Source organism: Lissotriton vulgaris, chromosome 3_1 (genome assembly GCF_964263255.1).
Source record: "Lissotriton vulgaris chromosome 3_1, aLisVul1.2, whole genome shotgun sequence".
NCBI classification, from domain to species: Eukaryota; Metazoa; Chordata; class Amphibia; order Caudata; family Salamandridae; genus Lissotriton; species Lissotriton vulgaris.
The window spans coordinates 1,252,649,255-1,252,673,181 of NC_141689.1; the positions used below are offsets into that span (position 1 = coordinate 1,252,649,255).

General features: G+C 45.1%; 1 protein-coding gene across 1 annotated transcript in view; it reads right to left on the reverse strand.

Annotated features, from left to right (window-relative positions):
- MOB1B (MOB kinase activator 1B) overlaps window positions 1-23,927 on the reverse strand; it is a 251,585-nt gene that overhangs the window by 5,357 nt on the left and 222,301 nt on the right. The window lies entirely within an intron of this gene.

The window sequence follows — 23,927 nt, forward strand, 5'->3', positions numbered from 1 at the left end:
TCAATTGTGTACACAAACAGAAACACCTCCTCATTACTACCTGATCACGGGAGCAAAGCCCCCAAGTGAAATCTACTGTTCAAGATTGTGAACCACATGTTTGTTTAGCAGAAACGAGGACATCACCTAAATGTAACTTTACATTCAGTCCCTAGTATTAGACTTATACATCTGTTTTGGGTTTTCAAGACCAACATGCTACCTTGCAGCAATATCTAGAGATTCTAGAAATAAAATGATTGTCCTGATAGAGATAGGGAAATAATGGTTATTGGTGCATCAAAAGTAGTAGGTAAAGTTCGTTGGGTGAAAGCGACAAGTTTTAATGGATTATCAACCATATACAGTAAGTTTTGCTGCGGGCTGGTCACTCTGCTGCTTGACCAACCACTTCCAGATATGCAAGTCTATTAATTGCTAGACGCCAAAGGCAGCCTTTAAGTATTTTCTGAAAGTCAGATTGGTTGTGCTGAGCGATAAGGCAAATGTGATTCGAACATAGGAGTCATCCATCTGTCTGTGTTTGAGCAACTTTAACTTTGGAAGGCTGCAAGGCTAACAGTGTGGAAATGCTTTAAGTATGCAGTGTCATTAGCGGTTCGTGGATGGAAAAGGTTACTTACCCTCCAAGCACCAGTTTGTAGTGTGTAGAGCTGTAGATACAAATGATCTGCACACTCCCGCCATCTAGTGTTAGGCCTGGATAGTACAAATTGGACATTACAAATTGTTTTTTTTTTTTCTTTGAAGGATTTGAGTGACAGGACGCAGTGCGACTCCTCCCTTAGTCCACAATACACATGGGTTCAGACTCCACTCTAGATTGTTTTCCGCTCAGCAGGTAAAAAGTGAATGTGGAGTACGACTACAGTGATGTGCCATGTGCATTGTAACTTGTTAATTAAATAGTGTGAGAAAGGTACACATTCCATCACTGCTAGCTTCCAGGAAAGAGTGCAGGAGTATATGAACCTACAGTACTACACCCTACAGACTAACACTTACAGGGTAAGTAACATTTTCTGTTCACAGCATGTACGGCTGCAATTATTTATGGGAGAAATCGGTATAGAACACAAAAACGGCAAACAGCGTATCATGGTGCTTGTATCCAGCCACTGGACAAAGAGGAAGACTGGTAATAAAAGAACAGCCATGTTTTAAGGGCGTTCCTGAAATTAATCAGTTGATCACTGGCATGAAAATCAAGGAGGTTAGTGTTCTAGAAGTGGGGCCTTTCACACTAAAAAAGCAGCGGTTCCAGTGAGTAGGACAAACAGGTGTTGGGACCTGGAACACGTCCTTTTGTTGACAGGTAGCCAAGACAGACTTTCGATGAGAAGAGTCTCACATTTTTTAAGATGAAGGATGCTTCTGACCAACGTGCTTGACATTTTTTGGTTTATCTGGCAATACCATGATTCTGTCCAGAAAGAAGGAAAACAAAGAAAAAGAGGAAAGTTTAGCGATCTGAGCATTAAGAACTAGTTTAGCAACAAAGATGCTGAGATTCAGGACTTTAGGGGGTTACCTTAAAGGTTAATGATCAGTTGGGGGTCATCCGTGTAAAATATAACAGCGTGTGAGTGAGTGAGCAGTTTTGCAAACAATACCATATGTAGGTTCAACCTTGAGGGACACCTCAGCTCATCGGGAAAGCACAGGAGGCGAAAGTGCTTGGTTGGATGATTTGTACCCATTCTCCTAGAAAGGAGCCAATCCCTTTGATTGGAGTGTCCTCGACTCCTAGAGAGTTAAGCTGGTCAAGAAGAAGGTTATAGTGTCAAATGCTGTGAAAAGATGCAGCAGCAATAATGCTCCTGAGCCTCTCCTATTAATCCGAGTACACAACTCATCGACTGCGGTGAGAATCACCAACTCCATGGAACTACCGGATCAGAAGCCCCCTTGATTTTTGCTTAGAAGTCTATTGATCTCTGCAAAGGTTAGCAGTTGATCGGTAACAAGTTTTTCCAGTATGTTGGTAAAAAGGGGGAGACGTGGGCCTGAAATTGCCCAACATAAGGGTCAAGTTATTTTTTAAAGAAGAACTTTAACAACAGATTTGTGAAGGAAGCTGGGGCAATGCCTTCACTGAAAAAAGCATTTACAATGTCAGTGAGAATAAGGGCCAGAGTAATAGTCTGTGTTTGTGGAGTTGCATCGACTGAAAAGCAGTTTCCTCCGAAGGAGTACCTAGTGGGCCGATGATGCTGATATTTCAAACAATGTTAATAACACAGTTTGGCCGACCATAGTCTGCTGACGGACTAGTATGTTGACAGTAATGCTCTGTAAAGGTGTTTGGCATTTACCAAGTAGCTTCCATGCAGATGTGTAGGCATGGGAACATAACTAAGAAAGACATGGTCAACTACACCTTTCACTTATAGTGTGCCCCCTGGGAGGTACAGAGTGCAGCTCTGGCGTAGAATGCTTAAAATACACTTGAAAAACCATCTTGCAATGCCAGCCCTGGAAATGAGGTGACTTAGGTTGTTTTAACACACGCTACAAAAAGTTGGTCAGTTTTGCTGAAGAACATGGTCCAGCGAGTGTAGTACCAGAGAGCCACCTTGAAGTCTTACAGTGCTCTTTCCGCTACTGAATTGGGTTGTGGAAAGAACACAGCCACCTACATAGTCTGGTTGATGTGAAAATGTGAAACCACCTTGAGCAAGAACTTTGGATTAAATCAAGGGACCAACTAGTCTTTGTGCATTTGAATGAATAGTTATTGAATAATAAGTGCTTGTGACTATATATTTCTCAGCAAGGTAATAGCTTCAAGGAAAGCCACTTTCCAGGATATAAAATGTAGATTGCAAGAGTGTAGGGGTTCAAAAGGTGGACCTTTAAGCCATGTGAGAACAATTTTGAGGTACCACACACAGGGACAGGTGGAGTTCTTGAGGGGAATATTTTTGAGTCTCTCCATGAATGCTGTAACACTGTAGCCACATGAATGCGGAGGAGTGATGAGCATTCCCTATATTGCATGTACACAGCTACAGCGGCTAGGGTGAAGACATTGATTATATGAAAGGCCTGTTTTCTGTAGGTGTGAAAGTTTACTGATGTCTTGAACCTTGAACTTAAAATGGTTTAAATGTTTTGAGATGCAATAACTAAAAAATTTTCACTTGGCTTGAGTACATGCACATGTAAAAGGTGTACGAGCCTCATGCAATATGGTCATACTCATCTGGGAGGTTTTGGTGGCCAAGCTTTAAGTCCAAGTGCTAGATCGCTAGGTAGAGCTACTTAGGGTTTGAGTACCTGATTTGGCCAAGTTGATGTGAAAAAAGATTTAGCTTGATCTGTAACTAATTGTGAGGGTCGATGGACATCTCTAGAAGCACAGGGAAGGAGGCAGTCTGGCCCAGTTTGCTAGGATGAATGTCATGGACACATGGCTCCTTTTCCACGCCACATACAGAATGGGTGGGAGAGGAGGAAAAGCGTATGCCAATGTCCTTAACCAGTTCATCCATAATGCACTGTCCATAAACTGGAAATCTGGAGGTGAAGTTTGTGAATTTTGTGTTTTTTTGGAGTGGCAAAGAGGTTGATGGCACTGGTTCCCCACCGCTGAAAGTGCCTGTATAGAACTTCTAGGTAGGGTTCTCACTCGTGGACTTGTTGATGCATCCTGCTACGAGAGCCACAAAGTCGCCATCCACCGACAGCAGATGCTCCACTAACGGGAGCATTTTGCTGTGGATTGCCCAGTGCCAGATGTCCTAGGCTAGAGCAGACAGATTGGGAAGGGGTGGAGTGAGTGCCCCCTTCATCAATTTATAGCATAAAGCGGTCATGTTGTCTGCCTAGATTGTTGACGTGTTGACAGAATGCTGAAGGGTCTAGGCACCTTGCATAATCATGTTTGCCGGTGGAGACTGATAGATCTGTGATAATGCTCAGCTGGGAAAGTGGGTCTAAGCAAGGCCTGCAATGCATGAGGTTGTTGGCACAAACCCCGCAGTCGATGAAAAGTACAACGCGAGGAAGCTGAGGAGAAATACAGAACCCAGGACAGAACCACAGATTTGCACGCTGTAAGGAAACTCAAACTAAGTCAAGGAAGAGAAGCTCACTGCTTCACTGTCCAGGACCAAGAACACGGCTCTAGAAAAATGATTATTAAGGAGAACAACGGTCCTTAGGATTAGAAATTCAAAACAATACAATGGAATATAGACTCGAATCAGTACTATATCAGAAAGTTTTTCAGTACCCAGCCGGGCCTGAATCTTTTTAATCAAAATATAAAAACAAGGTAGGAGAGACCACCAGAGGGGTCTGATTCAGAAGCTGATAGGGTACAAGCCTGTACCTATCCAGAGCACACTTGAACAAGGTTCAGAGGTGAGAGAAATAAGAAAGAAAAAAGAATTAAAGAATATCAGGCAAAAAGAGAGTGGGAGCCAACTGTCCCTTGCATCATTAACACAATTGTAAAGCAAGTTCAGACAAACAATTACTGTAACAATATTGACACAATCTGAAGAGATTACAGAATTGTTAAAATGTCGACGACGTTTCGATACGCTGAATATGCGCAAATGATTTGAAAACCGCATGGATTGGAAATATTTACAAAAACATTTAGCTACATTATGACATCCTTAATTAATGTTATATGGATTTAATATGTCAGTGATGGATACAAACATATCACATTACACATGTTTTAGGAGCAGAAATGCACCTTATAAGATGGCCGCCACAGTTGCGTGTGAAAATCACGTGAGGTGTAAAGTTTTTATGAAATGTATTTAAACATGGTGGCACTGATTGTTTACGAGCGTGATCAAGGGCTAATCCCCGAAACGCGTCGTTTTTCCCTTTGCTATTAAATCAAAGTTGCAGCACTTGAGGTGTCCGAGTGGTTCTTTAATGTTAAGGAACCTGGGAGCGGATATATTGCAAATGCTACTTACCAGTATGCATCTGTTCTTGGCATGTAGGGCTGCTGACATTCATATCTGTGCATAGTCCGCCACCTAGTGTTGGGTCCGGATGATTGCACATTGTTGTCCTGGAAGAGTCTTCGAAGTATCACGAGATAGGTGGCTACTCCCCTGGACTACAGTGCGCATGGGCATCGCCTCCATCCCCAGATTGTTTTTAGCCATTGGCAGAGATGGAGTGAAGAAAGTGAGTGATGACCATGCTATGAGCATATGTGTGTATATGAATAAATACTGCAGCTGCTACAGGCGCCGGGGAGGAGGGTGGGCGATATGAATGTCAGCAGCCCTACATGCCAAGAACAGATGCATACTGGTAAGTAGCATTCGCAGTTCGAGGCATGTGGGCTGCTGAATTCATATCTGTGCATAGAATACATAGCAGTCCCTCCATTAACGGCGGCCGCCCGTGCCAGCTGCAGCAGTCTGAAAAAGCGTTTTTAGAACAGCCTGACCAACAGCTGCCTGCTGTTTGGAATGCACGTCTACACAGTAATGCTTAGTGAAAGTATGTGTGGTAGACCATGTGGCTGCTCTACAGATGTCTTCTAAGGGAATGTTACCTAGGAAAGCCATAGAGGCCCCCAACTTCCTAGTGGAGTGGGCCCTCGGTGGGATAGTGAGAGTGCGCTTAGCTTTAGCGTAACAGATCTGAATGCACTTTACTATCCATCTAGCAATCCCCGCTTTGGAGATTGCATTTCCCTTGTGTTGTGTGGCAAAAGCAACAAAAAGTTGTTTGGTTTTGCGGAAATCTTTTGTCCTGTCCACATAGTACATCAAGGCCCTTTTCACATCAAGAGTGTGGAGCATACGCTCCGCCAGCGTCTCTGGGTTTTGGAAAAACACCGGCAATTCAATTGTTTGGTTTATGTGGAACTGTGAGACCACTTTGGGTAAGAATTTAGGGTTAGTGCGGAGCACCACCCTGTTAGCATGTACCTGGAAGAAAGGTTCTTGGATGGTGAGCGCCTGCAGCTCGCTAACCCTCCGTAGCGATGTAATTGCTACTAAGAACGCAACCTTCCAAGTTAAAAACTGGAGCTCACAAGAGTGCAGTGGCTCAAAGGGAGGACCCATCAGCCTTGTAAGAACCACATTGAGGTTCCATTCTGGGGCTGGTGGAGTCCTTGGTGGAATGACCCTTTTGAGTCCTTCCAGAAAAGCCTTGATAGCAGGGACCTTAAAGAGTGACAGGTGCTGCCTATTCTGGAGGTACGCTGCCATAGCAGACAGGTGAATGCGGATGGAAGAGTACGCTAGATTACATCGATACAGGTGAAAGAGGTAACATATGATGTTTTGAATGGAAGCATCTAGCGGGTCAATGCTGTGGTCCACACAGTAGATGACAAACCTCTTCCATTTAGCCGCATAACAAGCTCTAGTAGTGGGCTTCCTTGCCTCCCGAATGATGTCCATGCAATCGGGAGGAAGATTGAGGTAGCCAAACTCTAGGACTTCAGGAGCCAGATCGCCAGGTTGAGCTGTTGCGGATCTGGGTGCTGAATGTCGCCATGGCTCTGCGTCAGAAGGCTGGGAGTGAGATGAAGCCTTTGATGCGGTACCACGGAGAGTTCCAGAAACGTGGTGTACCATGGTTGGCGAGCCCACGTTGGAGCAACCAGGATGAGCGTCATCGAGTGTTGCCTGAGCTTGCGTGCCACCAGCGGTATCAGAGGTGCTGGGGGAAAAGCGTACGCAAATCTGCCTGACCAGTTCATCCACATCGCATTGCCCTGTGAATGGGGGTGTGGGAACCTGGCGGCGAAGCTTTGGCATTTTGCGTTCTCCTTTGTGGCGAACAGGTCTATCTCTGGATGACCCCACTTTTGGAAGTACGGTTGGAGTACTGATGGATGTATCTCCCACTCGTGCATTTGATGGCTGTGCCTGCTGAGCAGATCTGCCATTTGATTGTCCTTGCCCGGGAGATGCTCTGCCATGAGGAAGATGTTCCTCTGAATGGCCCACTTCCACATGCTCCGAGCCAGATGAGACAGCTGTGGAGAGTGTGTACCTCCCTGCTTCTGGATGTAGTACATGGCCGTCATGTTGTCCGTCCGGATCAACACGACCTTGTTGCACAGATGTACTTTGAACGCCTTTAAGGCCATGAAGATTGCCATCAGTTCCAACACATTGATGTGCATCTTCCTTTGCTGAAGTGTCCATAGTCCCTGCACAGTGTAGTGGAGTACATGCGCTCCCCATCCCTGGAGAGAGGCGTCCGTCGTCAGGATGATCTGTGGGACAGGCTCTTGGAATGGTCGGCCCTTGCAAAGTTTTTGTGGATTCCACCAATGCAGAGAGTTGTACGCCCGACCGCTCACCAACACTAGGTCTGTCAGTTGCCCATGAGCCTGAGTCCACTGACGTGCTAGGCACTCCTGAAGCGGACGCATATGTAGTCTCGCGTGCGGGACAATGGAGATGCAGGAGGCCATCATGCCTATCAACTGCATGAACACCTTCGCTGGAAGCGAGTGTTGGGGTCTGAATCGTTGGATCAGCGCCTGGATACTGGCGATTCTCACTGAATTCGGCTGCGCAGTGGCTGCCAGAGTGTCGATTGTCGCGCCCAGATACTGTCGCACGTGGGCGGGCTGGAGATGGGACTTTGGTTAGTTCAGAGAGAATCCCAGATCGTGCAGGAGGTGAATGGTGCGTGACACGTGGTCTACGCACTGCTGTTCCGTCTTTGCTTGAATGAGCCAGTCGTCCAGGTATGGAAAGACGTGGACGTGCTGGCGACGGAGATGCGCCGCCACAGTCGCTAGGCATTTCGTAAATACTCTTGGTGCCGTGGTGACCCCGAACGGCAGGACTCTGAACTGGTAATGCTGGTCTAAGATCGTGAATCTGAGATACTTTCGGTGGGAAGGATGCAGGGGAATATGAAAATAGGCATCCTTCAGATCCAGCGTAGCCAGAAAGTCCCCCTGTTGAAGCAGGGGAAGCACCTGCTGCAATGTGAGCATATGGAAGTGCTCCGAGTTGATGTACCAGTTCAGGGGCCTGAGGTCCAGGATCGGTCTGAGTGATCCGTCCTTTTTGGGGATCAAAAAATACAGGGAGTAAACCCCTGTTCCCCGCTCTTGCAATGGAACGAGCTCTATCGCCCCTTTTTGCAGCATGACTAGAACTTCTTGCTGCAACAAGGTCAAGTGCTCGCCGGACATAGCACGGCTTCTTGGCGGTATGTCCGGTGGAATGGACGTAAGTTCTAGACAGTACCCGTACTGGATAAGAGACCTCACCCACCTGTCCGTGGTGATGGTCCTCCAACCGGCAGGAACTGCTGGAGTCTCCCCCCGACAGGTGTCGTGTGATCGGGGGGCAGTGACAAGACGTCACTGCTTGTTGGTGGTGGTGGACCTGGAGCCATTGTTTCCACGTCCCCTGCCTTTGATATTATTGCCTCTGTAGCCACCCCTGCCCTTGTTGTTGTTATACGAGGGCTGGGTGTTACCCTTGTAGTATTGTGTGGACTGGGATGCCTGTCCCCTTGAGGTGCCTCTTGAATTGGAGCGGCGAAAGGAACCACCCCGAAACTGCTGACTTTGTAAAGCCCCCATAGATTTGGCAGTTTCGGTATCTTTTTTCATCTTTTCTAGGGAGGCATCCACCTCAGGGCCAAACAGATGGTCAGGATTCACTGTTTGACTCAATATCGTGGTTTGGATGTCGGGTTTGAACCCAGAGATTCGAAGCCAGGCATGGCGTCTAAGTAACACACTTGTATTGATAGCCCTGGAGGCAGTGTCTGCCACATCTAGGGCACATTTGATGGATGCATTTGTAATGAGTTTACCCTCCTGAATGAGCATCTCTCCCGCCTCCTTGTATTGGTCAGGCAAGTGTTGCAGAATGGCCTCTAATGTGTCATAATGGGCCCTATCATAACGTGCAAGCAGGGCTTGGGTGTTAGAGATCCTCCAGATGTTAGCTGCCTGTGCAGCAATGCGTTTGCCTGATGCCTCAAAGATCTTGGACTCTTTGTCTGGGGGAGGAGCGTCACCAGTAGTCTGCGAATTCGCCCTCTTCCGAGCGTTGGAAACCACCAGGGAGTCCAATGGCAAGTGTCCCTTAATATACGTGGGATCCGTGGGCGCCGCTTTATATTTCCTGTCGATGCGAGGGTTGACCACCCGCGCCCGGGTGGGCTCCTTGAAAACCTCCTGTGCATGTTTCAGCACCCCTTTAAGCATCGGTAGTGTCTTGACTTGCTTTTCGGCTACCGAGAAGGTGTCGACTAAGAAGTCCGCATCCACGGGGTCCGAGTGCAGTTCGACGTCATGGTTCGCCGCAGCTCTCTCTATTAAGGCATTGAAGGCCGCCGAGTCCTCTGTCGGGGACGTCTTGGCGGCGAAAAGTTGAGTGTCCTGACCCGACTGCGGGTCCTCCGCGTCGCCTCCTGCGGCCCAGGGCACATGCTCCTCTTCCGGATCCGAGTACGCAGGATAGGTGTACTCGGCATCTTCCTCGTCCGCATCAGGCGCGGGGGGAATGCGTCGGCGAGTGTTCCAAGGCCTGTGGGGACACAGGTTCCATCAGAGCCGAAGAGTCCGCAGAGTACTTCTTGTTCTTGAGCGGAATCTTAAAAGGTTCCAAGGCCGGCTCCGACGTAATCTTTCGTTTGAGGAGCGACAATTTTCCGGTGTTGGCGTCGATGAATACCTCACGACGTTCCTCCACCGCAAGCGGTTGGAGCCGAAGCTTCGACACCACCAAGGCAGCTTTCGGCGTCAATACCTCCTTTGCGTGCCCGCCCTGTTTCGGCGCGAAGGCCTTCGGCGCCGACTTGGGTGGAAGGGTAAAACGAATGGGCGTTTGCTCTTTAGTAGGCTTAGGCGTGAGCGTAGGCGCTACGGTGTCCTGAGCAGGAACCTCAGTGGACTTCCGGATCCGCTGTAAGGAGTCCCCCACTTTTTTCGTAAAGGCTGCCGAGGGCTGAACCGGCTCGAGCGACCCCTCATCTTCGAGAGCCTGATCACCGGTAGACTTCTTCTTCGGCCCCGACGCCCCATGTCTAGGCGCGTCGTCGGCCTGACGTTTCCTCGGAACCGTCTTCGGGTCCATGACCCCCTTCGGCGCCGACGCAGCCGCGTCGGGGGCCTTCGCCTTCGGCGCCGACCCAGAGGGCTTCGGGTCGGCCATTTTGGCGTGGCTCTTCAAGTCGGCCATTTTGGTTTTCTTGGAAGTTGACGCCTCCAGAACCTTCTTCACCAGCGCCACTTTCAGTTTCGGTTTCGCATCCGAGGGTGCGTGACCCGTTGGCTTCACTTTCGTTTTCTTCAACATAAGTGATGGCTTAGAAATGTCTGTGACCGGGCCCGTAGGCGGGGACGTAGGACTCATAGTTAGATCTTGGGTAAGGCCCGAAGGCGATCCCTCGACCTGGGCCGCATGAAGGGGAATAACCCCTGAGTCTGTATGGAGATGCTCCTCCTCCGAGCTATCTCCCATCGTGGCACAAGCCTGGTCGTCGTCCCCTACCTCGTCGGAGACTTCGTTATAGTCCTCCTCACCCGCGTCGTAGGTCTCCTCCTCGGACGCGGGCCCAGAGTCCGACCCTCGCACGTCGTCTTCTCCCTCGACAGATTCCTGGAAAATGTCATCTGGTGGGGGTGCCGAAGCAGACAACTGAGCCTGGAGCCGATTGGCCCGGCGGATCTTTAAAGTCTTCTTGCTTCAGAATTTCGAACACGCCATACAGGTGTCCTCGCGGTGATCCGGTGACAAGCAGGTATTGCACACAGGGTGCACGTCGAGGTGCGAATATTTAGAGTGACACAGCGGACACTTTTTGAACGGAGTCCGCTCCATAGCAAAGGGTGTAGTGTAGGCCCGTCCGCGTCGAAAGCACGTGGAAGGGCAGTAAGAGATCGGAGCTGAGAGTCAGAAAGAAAACCGTACGCAACTATACCGACGCCCAGCCTAAAGACCTTTTGGTCTCGAGTATAAAGTAGAACAACTATTGGTTCCGACAGAGGGAACCGAAACACATCCGAACCCAATGGCGGAAAAAAACAATCTGGGGATGGAGGCGATGCCCATGCGCACTGTAGTCCAGGGGAGGAGCCACCTATCTCGTGATACTTCGAAGACTCTTCCAGGACAACAATGTGCAATCATCCGGACCCAACACTAGGTGGCGGACTATGCACAGATATGAATTCAGCAGCCCACATGCCTCGAACATAGATATATAGATAGATATAGATAGATATAGATATAGATAGATATAGATATAGATAGAGATATATATATAGATATATATATATATATATATATATATATGCTGTTTTAGCACCATGGTAGTACAAAATCTACGATATACGTTTTTGATGCTTGTAATCACTCATCTGCTCTGTCTACTGATAATTGCAGGACATGTATTCTATACAAGAATATTATTGGTTCAAAAATATATTGAAAACGTCCCACTGTGTATTCTGCATATTTCTCTGGGCACGATTAAGCACAGGTGACTGAGCGAAAGGTTCTGATCAGTTTCCACAATCCCAAAGGGGTCAGGGTTGTCATGTTCATTGAATGCCAGAAACTATTTGCTCCCTAGTAACGATAGGGAGGCTTATAGTGGCACTGTGAGGTAGCAGGTCTCAAAGCCAACATATCCTGTGGGGTGCCAGAAATCAGTCTAGGCACCTCGCCCAAAGTTTGTTGTCCAACAAACGCCCAGGCCCTGCAGATTAGTGGGAACTACATGACAACGCGCCGGCTGTGGGATCAGAATGTCTCTAAGTGGGGATATTTAAAGTCTTCTATAATTCAATAAAGTTTGTGAGAAGTGCACAAAATGTTGTTTAAAATATAAAGAAGGCGTGTCCACACTCCTCTGGGGCAACAAACCGGCGCGCATTGCTCAGGCCAAATTGCACCGCAGCTTGATACGATGGCGGCATTACACTCCTTAACGTACGCCTTTACTATTGGGCAACGCACCTTAAAGTCATAAATCAATGGCTACACGCCCCTCAGACAGACCCTGCACACAAGGGGGATAGGGCGCAGCTGGGAACAGACAATATGCTGGCAGCCTTGTATAACCGGAGACGGGCACTGAAGCTGGAGGGTCCAACGAAACACACTGTCACACTATGGTACACAGCTCAGGCACATTTGGGGTGGAAGGACACCATCACCAAACTCACGCCTCTTTGGGACGCGAAGCAGCTAAGGTCACTTAGGAACAGCAGGGGATTTGGTCACTGGGACAGCATTGGTATCTCCACAGTGGGTGACCTGTGGGATAAGGGGACGGTCATCTCGTTTGAATAGCTTAGGCAACAATACGAGCTTGCGCCTACGTTACATACAAATCAGACATGCACTACTAGCGGCACTGCCCCAGAACATGGACGTGCCCGAGGCTTCCCCCCTAGAAGATAGGCTACTCACAGACTTTATGCCTAAACGCGCCACCTCATTCACATACCGCAAATTAATTATCTGTCAGATCCCACGGCAACCTTGCACAAGAGGTGGGCTGCGGATACTGGTGCCATGGATGAGGCAGAGTGGCAGATGGCGCTCGCTTCGCCCAGAGAGGTGGGAATTTCAGCCAGGCTCAGACTCGTTCAGCTAAAAATTTTACATCGCACTTATCTCACTAGAAGTACACTTCACAGAATCGGCAAGGCGCAGCATCCATATTGCCTTAGGGGATGTGGGAACGAGGGCTCCTTTTTCCACACACTCTGGGATTTCCCACCACTCGCGGATTATTGGCGCAAAGTCCTACGAACAATGTCCCAGACACTGCATGTTTCACTGTTGCCTGAACCGAGACGATGCCTCCTAAATGTTTGGGAACCAAACGACTTACCACGGCATGGGTAAACATGGGCGACATTAGGCCTCATGGTAGCCAAGAGGAATGTGGCGCAGAAGTGGGGATCCGCTGATCTGCCCTCATTGGAGGCTTGGTGCAGAGACCTGGATGTTGTCATGATTACAGAGAGGGCTGTTTATCTGCATAGGAAAGGCCCCCGAAAGTGGACCAAAATCTGGACTGACTGGAATACTTACAGGGGGACATTTGCGACCCTATTACTGAATCAGACAATGGAAGCTCAGATGATTATTCCGGGGATGATTGAAGAGTCGGATGGGTGGGGTGCTACGAGGATTGCATTGTGGCTGAAGTGGGTGGGGAAGGGGATGATGAGAATCATGGTCTCAAATGTTTATTACTGATTGTAACCTTGAAATTTATAGATGCCAACTGTCTTTCTGATATTTGTATTATAACCAATAAAAACAATTAAAAAAAATATATATATATATAAAGAAGGCTAAACCAGAGGGGATGATGGACGGAGTGTTGAACATTGCAAGCACTCAACCCCAGTCAATTTATCTGGGTTTAATCCATCATCATTCTTTAGGTCACTCCACCACCCCAGTTCAGACAAGGCCATATGCAAATCAGTCTGACCCTGTGCCTCATGGGAACAGTCCAGCCCATACTGCCAAGCCATGTCTTCCCTGGACCGGAAACAAGCAACCTGGGACTGGTTTCTGGCTTATCAGCCGTCATCAGCCAGGCTAGCTTGAATCCAGTGGCAGATTGAGCAAAGGACCCACGTCTCGGCATACCCTGCCAATTTAGGGCGAACAACGCAAAACCAAAGGGGATGATGGACGGAGTGTTGAACATTGTAAGCACGCACCACCAGTCAACTGATCTCTGTTTAATCCATCATCATCCTTTAGCTCACTCCGTCACCCCAGTTCAGACATGGCCATATGCAAATCTGTCTTGACCCTGTGCCTCATGGGAACAGTCCAGCCTGAACTGCCAAGCCATGCCTTACCTGGACCGGAAACAAGCATCCTGGGATCGGTCTCCATGCCACTGGAGTAAAGCTAGCATGGCTGATAAGGGCTGAAAGCCCAAAACAGGTCCCAGGATGCTTGTTTCCAGTCCAGGGAGAACCTGGCCTGGCAGTTCAGGCTGGACCGTTCCCATTGGGAGTAGGGTAAAGACTGATTTGTATATGGCTGGGTCCAAACTGGAATGGCATGGTGAGCAAAATAAAAATGGATTTAGGCCCAGATCTCTGTACTGTAGTGAATGTAAGACCTTTTTCTGCATTCTGTCCATCAATTGTTCTTTTTGCATTAAAATATAAAGAAAGCCTGATAACTGGAAAAAAATGTTCAATTGATGCAGTGAACAAATATACTTTTTTGATTTGTATAGCCATTTTGAATACATAAAAGTTATCTTTTTACATACTATATTCATTTCTCTGTATTTATTTCTTGTTGTTGCTCCCTAAAAACCTTGTGTTAGTTTTGTGAACTGTAAATCAGTGACGTTGCTGATCTTCTAACACTGAATTGCGTTGGGCCGACTAGATCTGAAATAATTTTGTCCAGAAAGGTGTTCCATGGTGATTCTACTAACAGCGTCATAGCGTACTGAATTAATCACAGAGAGGAAGATTTTTTATTTTAACCAAAACAATTTTATTAAGCTAAACATGCAAGCTACATAGTCCCCAATATCTTCAACAAAGAAACCTTATTACATTTCAAACATAAAACAGCGACATTACATATATTTTGTACCTCTCATCAGATGTATGGCACCAAAGATGACAGTTTTAATGTTCAGTAATCTGGGCATGGGCTTGAAAGCCATGCATATCAAGACAGAAAGAACTAAACTAAGGTCTCTCAGCCGTATAACAAAGAGCAGGGAACATATATGCATCACAACTGTTGGTAAATAGAGGGGGTTGATCCAGCAACCATCAAAAGGCCTGGCAAGTAACCTTTAACAGTGCCAAAGGCAAACCTTTGCTGGGCCAAATGTAGAACATCTAAGATAACATCTAAAAGTCTAGCTGCCAGTGGATCGGCCAGACAGTCCTCGTGCAAGGCCCAACATTTATAATGAACTAGTTACTTGTCTTTGGGAATGTATTATCTGGTAGAGACACTGTCTAGACACAGACTCCTTAACTTTTGAATTTATACCCAGGCGTCAGACTGGATATGGCCACTTTTCAGCAGTACCTCTGTGCGCCACAGGACAGCGTCATATGACTTATGAAGTTGACTCCAGTTGTGACGTCAGTGGAGCCATACAAGTCCACTCCGGCACGCGGACATCAGTTTCTTCTTTTCCACCCTGTAATGCAGATCCGGAAAAGCGGTTCCTCAGGCCATTGTCTGGCCTACTTCAACAGTTTTTGTCCATTTGAAACAGAATGCATTTTCATAGGTCTTCAGGCTTTAAACCTTGCTTGTCTTATGCATGACATATCAGCTATAGACCTGCATTCTGTTTATATGTGGTGTTTGAGAGAACACCACGATTCTGAAGATTGCAGTCCCTGCTAGAATCTGAAGCTAAAGGTGCTCAAGGAATGCCAGATGAAACTCTTGCCGGCGTGGCTGACACGGTTTTCGGACACTTCACCTTGGCCTCTGTTTTCTACTGCTCATTCAGAGGTCCATTCACGGGGCCGCTCCAGGAGCCAGAGACGGTCACAGGGCCATCGCTCTCCATTGGCGTCTCGAGGTAAGCATAGGTGGTTGTAGTCGCGGCAACCCCAGTCTTCGCCAAGTGAAGACTGTATCACAACTCCTCCTGCTCACCAGTTAAAAAGTCCAGACACGTCTACGCCCGCGCTTCCCCGTCTTTCTGGGAGCCGGAGCATTGATTGCCCAAATGAGAGAATACTAAAATTCTCTGCATCTTATTTTTCGGCCTCCACCTCCCCCTGGAGTGCCGTCAGGCCCAATGGAGGTGAGAGGAGCAACGCTGGTGGGTTTGCCCTTGCTGTCAGTTGGGCACTTTGAGTCGTTGGGTCAGCTTCAGTCCACAACACAGGCACCGGTGCACAGCCCTTCGGGATTTCCACCTTCAGCGTTCATCCTTGATCAGCTGACTCTGGCATTGACATCAGAGGCACCTATCAAAGCCATTTCTCCTCTCGGCCGGTTCGATAGAGCTAACTATGGGGAAGGTTATTTTTACACTTCCCTCTCATGGTGGAGGTTCTGAAAGTAGTCTTGTAGTAGGTGATGAGGAGAAGTCTGGGTTATTACAATCTATTTCGGAGACTAATCTATCTCTTATGGAGGAGAATTGGCTATCTGCGTTGGTGAGGCAAATTGGCTGAAGTCTCTCAGCCTCAGGACTACTTTCTCCTCCTAGTCTTGAAACTGAGGAGAGTTCCACCTCTGCAGATATGTTAAGGAGAGGGGCTTTGGCTTCAGAATAATCTCTTTCTACAGTGGAGAAGTCCACAGTATCCCTGCCTGATGTCCTTTATCAAGGTCACATAAATTGATTCGAATGGGATAAATGCACTGCCTTATTTATACTTAATTTTTTCTCTCTTGGTTCCTTAATTTAGTTGGTGCACTAGAAGGTAACGCCGAGAATCCAACGACGTTCAATATACTGCTCAAGTAGTGGGTCTAAAGGTACTTTAGAACCATCCCTTCATAGGCACTCAGAAAATTGTCTCCATGTCATAAGAAGACTTCCACTCTGTAGTTCAATTCATTCATTGAAAGTTTTATTTTGTAATCATTAGATGTAGTTCATATCACTTTCTTTTATAGTTTACATGATTATTGTCATCTTTTTCATATCAGACATTGTCATCTTGGTGTATCCAATGCATTTCGGGCATGCAGTAATATGCCCTTCGTCAGGGACAACGACACTGTCAAAAATAATAACGTTTTATCAGATATATGGTCAATGCTATGATGTGCATAAACAACAACATTGTGATGATAAGTGGTTTAAAGGAAAAGAGGGTTTGGTGAGGTGAGTACACGAAAGCAAAAAACGTGATAGCCTGAAATGCATGCAATGTGCCTAGACGGTAAAATCAAGGTATGGGTAGTAAGGGTTTGTACAGACTCGCATGTCTGGAGTATCCAATGTTAAGGAAAACCTGTAAAAAGAACAAGTAAGAAAACGCGGTTCTTACAACTGTAATTCTGCAAAAAGTATACGAATTTAGTCTTTCGTTCGCGCATGCGGAGGCGCTCGTCTCTACTACTAACCTTAAATTAGTGGAAATGACGGTTCCACACGGATCCTCTCGTGGATACGAGCTGGTACATGGATCAGCCGTGTTTGAGTTTGTTTAAAGGAAAGTTCCGGTCATGTGACGAGTGACGCGTCACACACATAGAAAAAAGACTAACGAACGAAAGCTTCATCTATGCTCGCGTGCAAACTGAATGTGCACGATATTATTGTGATGTTCTGGCCAGAACGAAGAATTAAAACTAAAATAACGGTGATATTGTATTAAAATAACAAGAACTCTCAACTGATAAAAAATAATTGGTTACCTCAAAAAATAGTTCGAGGTAAAGTCGGGATTCGAACCATGAGGGTTCACATTAATATTATGATGTTTAGTGTTATCAGTCATACGTGACGGTGGTAGGAAATGAAGATTGTGTGTGAGTGTGAGTGTCTGTTGCATATGTGAACAGCACACAGTATCCACAAGATACAGTCTATTACGAGCAATTAACATAAATTTATAGATAACATGCAAATTCTATTCTTTCATTAAGCCCCATTGGTTTCTGGGTAGACAATTTTTGTATCCAATAGTTCGCTCTCATCAATAAGTATTTGTTGTTGTTTCTCCCTTCAATTTTTTGGACTGTTTCCAGGATTATGAATTTGATTTGCGAAACATTGTGACTTTCTTCTGTGAAATGCAGCGATAATGCTGATTTGGTGTTCTTTAGACGTATGTTAGATCTGTGCTCGGTTAACCGCACTTTGATGCGTCTCTCGGTTTTGCCCGCGTAAATCTTGCCACATGGGCATCTGATTCCATATATCAAATTGCTTGATTCGCAGGTGGCATTCACTCTCAGTTTTATTGGGTAACCTTTGGAGGGATGGCTGATTGTGTTACCTCGAATCACACTATTACAATTACCGCAGTTTAAACAGGGTTTAGTTCCTGTAAATGATGTATTGTCCAAAGTTTTCTGTTGAAGAATTTCTCCTAGATTCTTAGATCTAGTAAATGCAAAAATCGGATGTTCTCTAAAAGATTGTTTGAAATCCGGCTCCATGTTAAGAATTGACCAATGTTTCATTATCGCCTGTCTGAACTTCTTGCTTGCAGTGGAGTATTTGGATACTACTACTGTTCTTGTCTGTTCTGGTTTGGTTTTGCTGGTTAGTAATTGTCTTCTTTCAATTTGATCAATCCTCTTTTTAGATTTATCTACTAGAGATTGTGGGTAACCTCTGGACGTGAATTTATTAGCCATTTCACCAAGTCTGGTGTTGAGTGTATTTTCATCTGAGGTAATTCGTTTGACTCTGGCCGGCCATCTGTGAGAATGGTAAGTTTTTGATCAGGTTAAGTTGGTGAAAACTTGAATATAGCAACATATTATTTCGGTCTGTTGGTTTGACATATAGATCGGTCACAAATCCCTCAGTTGTTATGGTTACTTTTACATCTAGAAAATTAACAGACGTATCTGACATAACCCATGTTAGTTGTATTCTTTGATCAAGCTCATTGAATTTAGTTAGTTCCATCTGTAATTTATCTTGTGTGTTTGTCCATACGATGAAATAGTCATCAATGTATCTGATCAATAATTTCAAGTTTTGCGTACATTCATTATTGGAGAATATGTGTTGGTTTTCATACCACTGCATGAAAATATTAGCATACACAGGGGCTGCTGAATTGCCCATAGCCATGCCTGACAGTTGTTGGTACCATGATTCTTCAACTTTGAAATAGCTATGGTATAAAATGAAGTACATCAGTTCCATCAAAAAGGTCTGAAAATCATGATCTAATTCTGAGTTCAAAAGAGCTGCTTCCATCGCTTCGATGCCCATGTCATGGGGGATGCTAGTATACAAGCTGCAAACATCAGCTGTGCATAAAATTACTTTTTCTGTTGGATCCAACTGGAGTTGTTCAAGAATCTGTAAGAATTGAGATGTATCTTTGACATAAGTACGCATTGACTGTACTATGGGTTGAAGATATCGGTCAATAAATTGACCAACTGGTTCATGCAGGCTCCCTCTCGTGGACACAATAGGTCGCATTGGTGGGTCGTTGATGTTTTTGTGTATCTTAGGTTGCATTCGGAGTGTGGGGCTTTTTGGATCCGAAATCAGTAGGAAATTCTTTGTTCTTTCTACAATAGTACCTTGTTTTAATGAGCCTTCAATGATGTCTTTTAATGTTTTGGCGTATTCTGATGTAGGATCTTACATCAGAATACGCCAAAACATTAAAAGACATCATTGCAACCTAAGATACACAAAAACATCAACGACCCACCAATGCGACCTATTGTGTCCACGAGAGGGAGCCTGCATGAACCAGTTGGTCAATTTATTGACCGATATCTTCAACCCATAGTACAGTCAATGCGTACTTATGTCAAAGATACATCTCAATTCTTACAGATTCTTGAACAACTCCAGTTGGATCCAACAGAAAAAGTAATTTTATGCACAGCTGATGTTTGCAGCTTGTATACTAGCATTCCCCATGACATGGGCATCGAAGCGATGGAAGCAGCTCTTTTGAACTCAGAATTAGATCATGATTTTCAGACCTTTTTGATGGAACTGATGTACTTCATTTTATAACATAGCTATTTCAAAGTTGAAGAATCATGGTACCAACAACTGTCAGGCATGGCTATGGGCAATTCAGCAGCCCCTGTGTATGCTAATATTTTCATGCAGTGGTATGAAAACCGACACATATTCTCCAATAATGAATGGATGCAAAACTTGAAATTATTGATCAGATACATTGATGACTATTTCATCATATGGACAAACACACAAGATAAATTACAGATGGAACTAACTAAATTCAATGAGCTTGATCAAAGAATACAACTAACATGGGTTATGTCAGATACGTCTGTTAATTTTCTAGATGTAAAAGTAACCATAACAACTGAGGGATTTGTGACCGATCTATATGTCAAACCAACAGACCGAAATAATATGTTGCTATATTCAAGTTTTCACCAACCTAACCTGATCAAAAACTTACCATTCTCACAGATGGCCAGAGTCAAACGAATTACCTCAGATGAAAATACACTCAACACCAGACTTGGTGAAATGGCTAATAAATTCACGTCCAGAGGTTACCCACAATCTCTAGTAGATGAATCTAAAAAGAGGATTGATCAAATTGAAAGAAGACAATTACTAACCAGCAAAACCAAACCAGAACAGACAAGAACAGTAGTAGTATCCAAATACTCCACTGCAAGCAAGAAGTTCAGACAGGCGATAATGAAACATTGGTCAATTCTTAACATGGAGCCGGATTTCAAACAATCTTTTAGAGAACATCCGATTTTTGCATTTACTAGATCTAAGAATCTAGGAGAAATTCTTCAACAGAAAACTTTGGACAATATATCATTTACAGGAACTAAACCCTGTTTAAACTGCGGTAATTGTAATAGTGTGATTCGAGGTAACACAATCAGCCATCCCTCCAAAGGTTACCCAATAAAACTGAGAGTGAATGCCACCTGCGAATCAAGCAATTTGATATATGGAATCAGATGCCCATGTGGCAAGATTTACGTGGGCAAAACCGAGAGACGCATCAAAGTGCGGTTAACCGAGCACAGATCTAACATACGTCTAAAGAACACCAAATCAGCATTATCGCTGCATTTCACAGAAGAAAGTCACAATGTTTCGCAAATCAAATTCATAATCCTGGAAACAGTCCAAAAAATTGAAGGGAGAAACAACAACAAATACTTATTGATGAGAGAGAACTATTGGATACAAAAATTGTCTACCCAGAAACCAATGGGGCTTAATGAAAGAATAGAATTTGCATGTTATCTATAAATTTATGTTAATTGCTCGTAATAGACTGTATCTTGTGGATACTGTGTGCTGTTCACATATGCAACAGACACTCACACTCACACACAATCTTCATTTCCTACCACCGTCACGTATGGCTGATAACACTAAACATCATAATATTAATGTGAACCCTCATGGTTCGAATCCCGACTTTACCTCGAACTATTTTTTGAGGTAACCAATTATTTTTTATCAGTTGAGAGTTCTTGTTATTTTAATACAATATCACCGTTATTTTAGTTTTAATTCTTCGTTCTGGCCAGAACATCACAATAATATCGTGCACATTCAGTTTGCACGCGAGCATAGATGAAGCTTTCGTTCGTTAGTCTTTTTTCTATGTGTGTGACGCGTCACTCGTCACATGACCGGAACTTTCCTTTAAACAAACTCAAACACGGCTGATCCATGTACCAGCTCGTATCCACGAGAGGATCCGTGTGGAACCGTCATTTCCACTAATTTAAGGTTAGTAGTAGAGACGAGCGCCTCCGCATGCGCGAACGAAAGACTAAATTCGTATACTTTTTGCAGAATTACAGTTGTAAGAACCGCATTTTCTTACTTGTTCTTTTTACAGGTTTTCCTTAACATTGGATACTCCAGACATGTGAGTCTGTACAAACCCTTACTGCCCATACCTTGATTTTACAGTCTAGGCACATTGCATGCATTTCAGGCTATCACGTTTTTTGCTTTCGTGTACTCACCTCACCAAACCCTCTTTTCCTTTAAACCACTTATCATCACAATGTTGTTGTTTATGCACATCATAGCATTGACCATATATCTGATAAAACGTTATTATTTTTGACAGTGTCGTCGTCCCTGACGAAGGGCATATTACTGCATGCCCGAAATGCATTGGATACACCAAGATGACAATGTCTGATATGAAAAAGATGACAATAATCATGTAAACTATAAAAGAAAGTGATATGAACTACATCTAATGATTACAAAATAAAACTTTCAATGAATGAATTGAACTACAGAGTGGAAGTCTTCTTATGACATGGAGACAATTTTCTGAGTACCTATGAAGGGATGGTTCTAAAGTACCTTTAGACCCACTACTTGAGCTTTATCAAGGTCAGACAGGGGTGGAGCCTGTTCTCCCATATGGTGATGCCCTGCACAACATTGTTGGACACTTGGGCTAAGCCTGATATGGGGGTCTCAGTGGATCGTGATACATCTTGTAGGCAACTGCCTGCTCCTTGAGATCCAGCTTGCCTACTCAGGAATCCTACCACTTGTAGTTTTGTTGTTCAGGCGTCTTCAAACTCACAGAATATGGATTCTCTACCATATGTTTCATCGGATAAAGTTTCTAGCAGACAAGACTCACATAGCAACATGTTTTCCTCATCTAGTTCAGCTTTAAGGTCCACTAACAAGCCATTTGTACTTTGGCGTTTTTCTCATGCTTTGTGGGATTCCATGCGGACTATGTTGCCATCACTTCCAAATGAACTCTGATCTAATCTTGAACAGATGAATGGGATGCCAACAGGCAACTAAATTGACTAGATGTGGCATGGATACTACCGATTCAGATGGTCAGGCCATAGCATCCTCTGTGGCACAAATTATAAAGTAAGAGAGAGGGGTCCTCCTCACCTAAGGGACACCAGAAATAGATACTTCTGTCAAAAACAATATCCCGTTGGGCTCCTTCTAAGCATAAAAGTACGTACTACTGTCAATCACAGGGCCTAATCATCAACACCAAGTACAAACCAAAAGAGTAATATGAAAATATATAATATATTTTTATTATTAGGATCCTTACAAGATTCAAAATAATTTAAAAAGTTAAAAATCATATGCATTATCAATACACTTCAAATATTAACATTTGTTAAAAACATCATAACAAGCATTGGAAATGCAATAGGTCTCGCACCATTAGAGTTAGTGCTTTTAGAATTGTTTATGGGGTTTTTTTTGTAAATGTTTAGCATTTTTGTTTCCTGTAGCCAATGCTAAAGAATTACAAATAAAAAAAGCCATAAACATTTCTAAAAGCTCTAACTGAAATGGTCTGAGACCTATTGCACTGTGTGAGGGTGAGGGGTTGAGGGTGGGTGAGGGTGGGTGAGGGGTTGAGGGTGAGTGAGGGTGAGTGAGGGTGAGGGGTTGAGGGTGAGTGAGGGTGAGTGAGGGTGGGTGAGGGTGGGTGAGGGTGGGTGAGGGTGGGTGAGGGTGAGGGTGGGTGAGGGTGGGTGAGTGAGGGTGAGTGAGGGTGAGTGAGGGTGAGTGGTTGAGGTTGAGGGTGAGGTGTTGAGGGTGAGTGAGGGTGAGGGTGAGTGAGGTGTTGAGGGTGAGTGAGGGTGAGGGTGAGTTAGGGTGAGGGGTTGAGGGTGAGTGAGGGTGAGGGGGAGTCTCTGAATTGGTTCATAATCTTTTTTTTCCTCTTGTGGCACACAATGAAATGGCCTTCTTGGAAGTATAGAAAATATCAGTTCAACATGGCCGCTCACCACTATTGGTTTTACCAATGCTTCAGAAGCATTGTCAAAGCCAATACTGACAAACAACAAGCAAAGGCAAAGTGAGACTGCCTGGGATTCCTAATGCTTTTTTTTCTCTAGTGGAATGTTTGTTCACATTAAGAGCTCACCTCACACAATACACTGTTTTGTGTCAAATTAGCCACTCTGTATCTGAGCGTTCACACATTTGGTCTGGCTGATATTAAAAACAAATGTTTAGGACGTTTTTCACAACAAACTGGCACTATGACTGACTTTTTTTTTTAAACTGTGGACTCTGATCTGAAAGCCACGCATGAGCCTTTTGCAAATGAGACTGACTCTGCCCCAGCCCTGCCACAATTTGAGAGACACGGCTAGCCCACAAGCCCTGGTTCCTTTGTAAGTCCATACGGCTCTTCCTTGGTGGAAGCCAGTATTCAAACGCAGTCCACGGAAGAGCTCGGAGCCTGCAGTCGGTGCGGCACGAGTCCTTCAGCATGTCATCTATATTTGATTACCTCGCCGGACCCCCCAGGGGGACCCAAG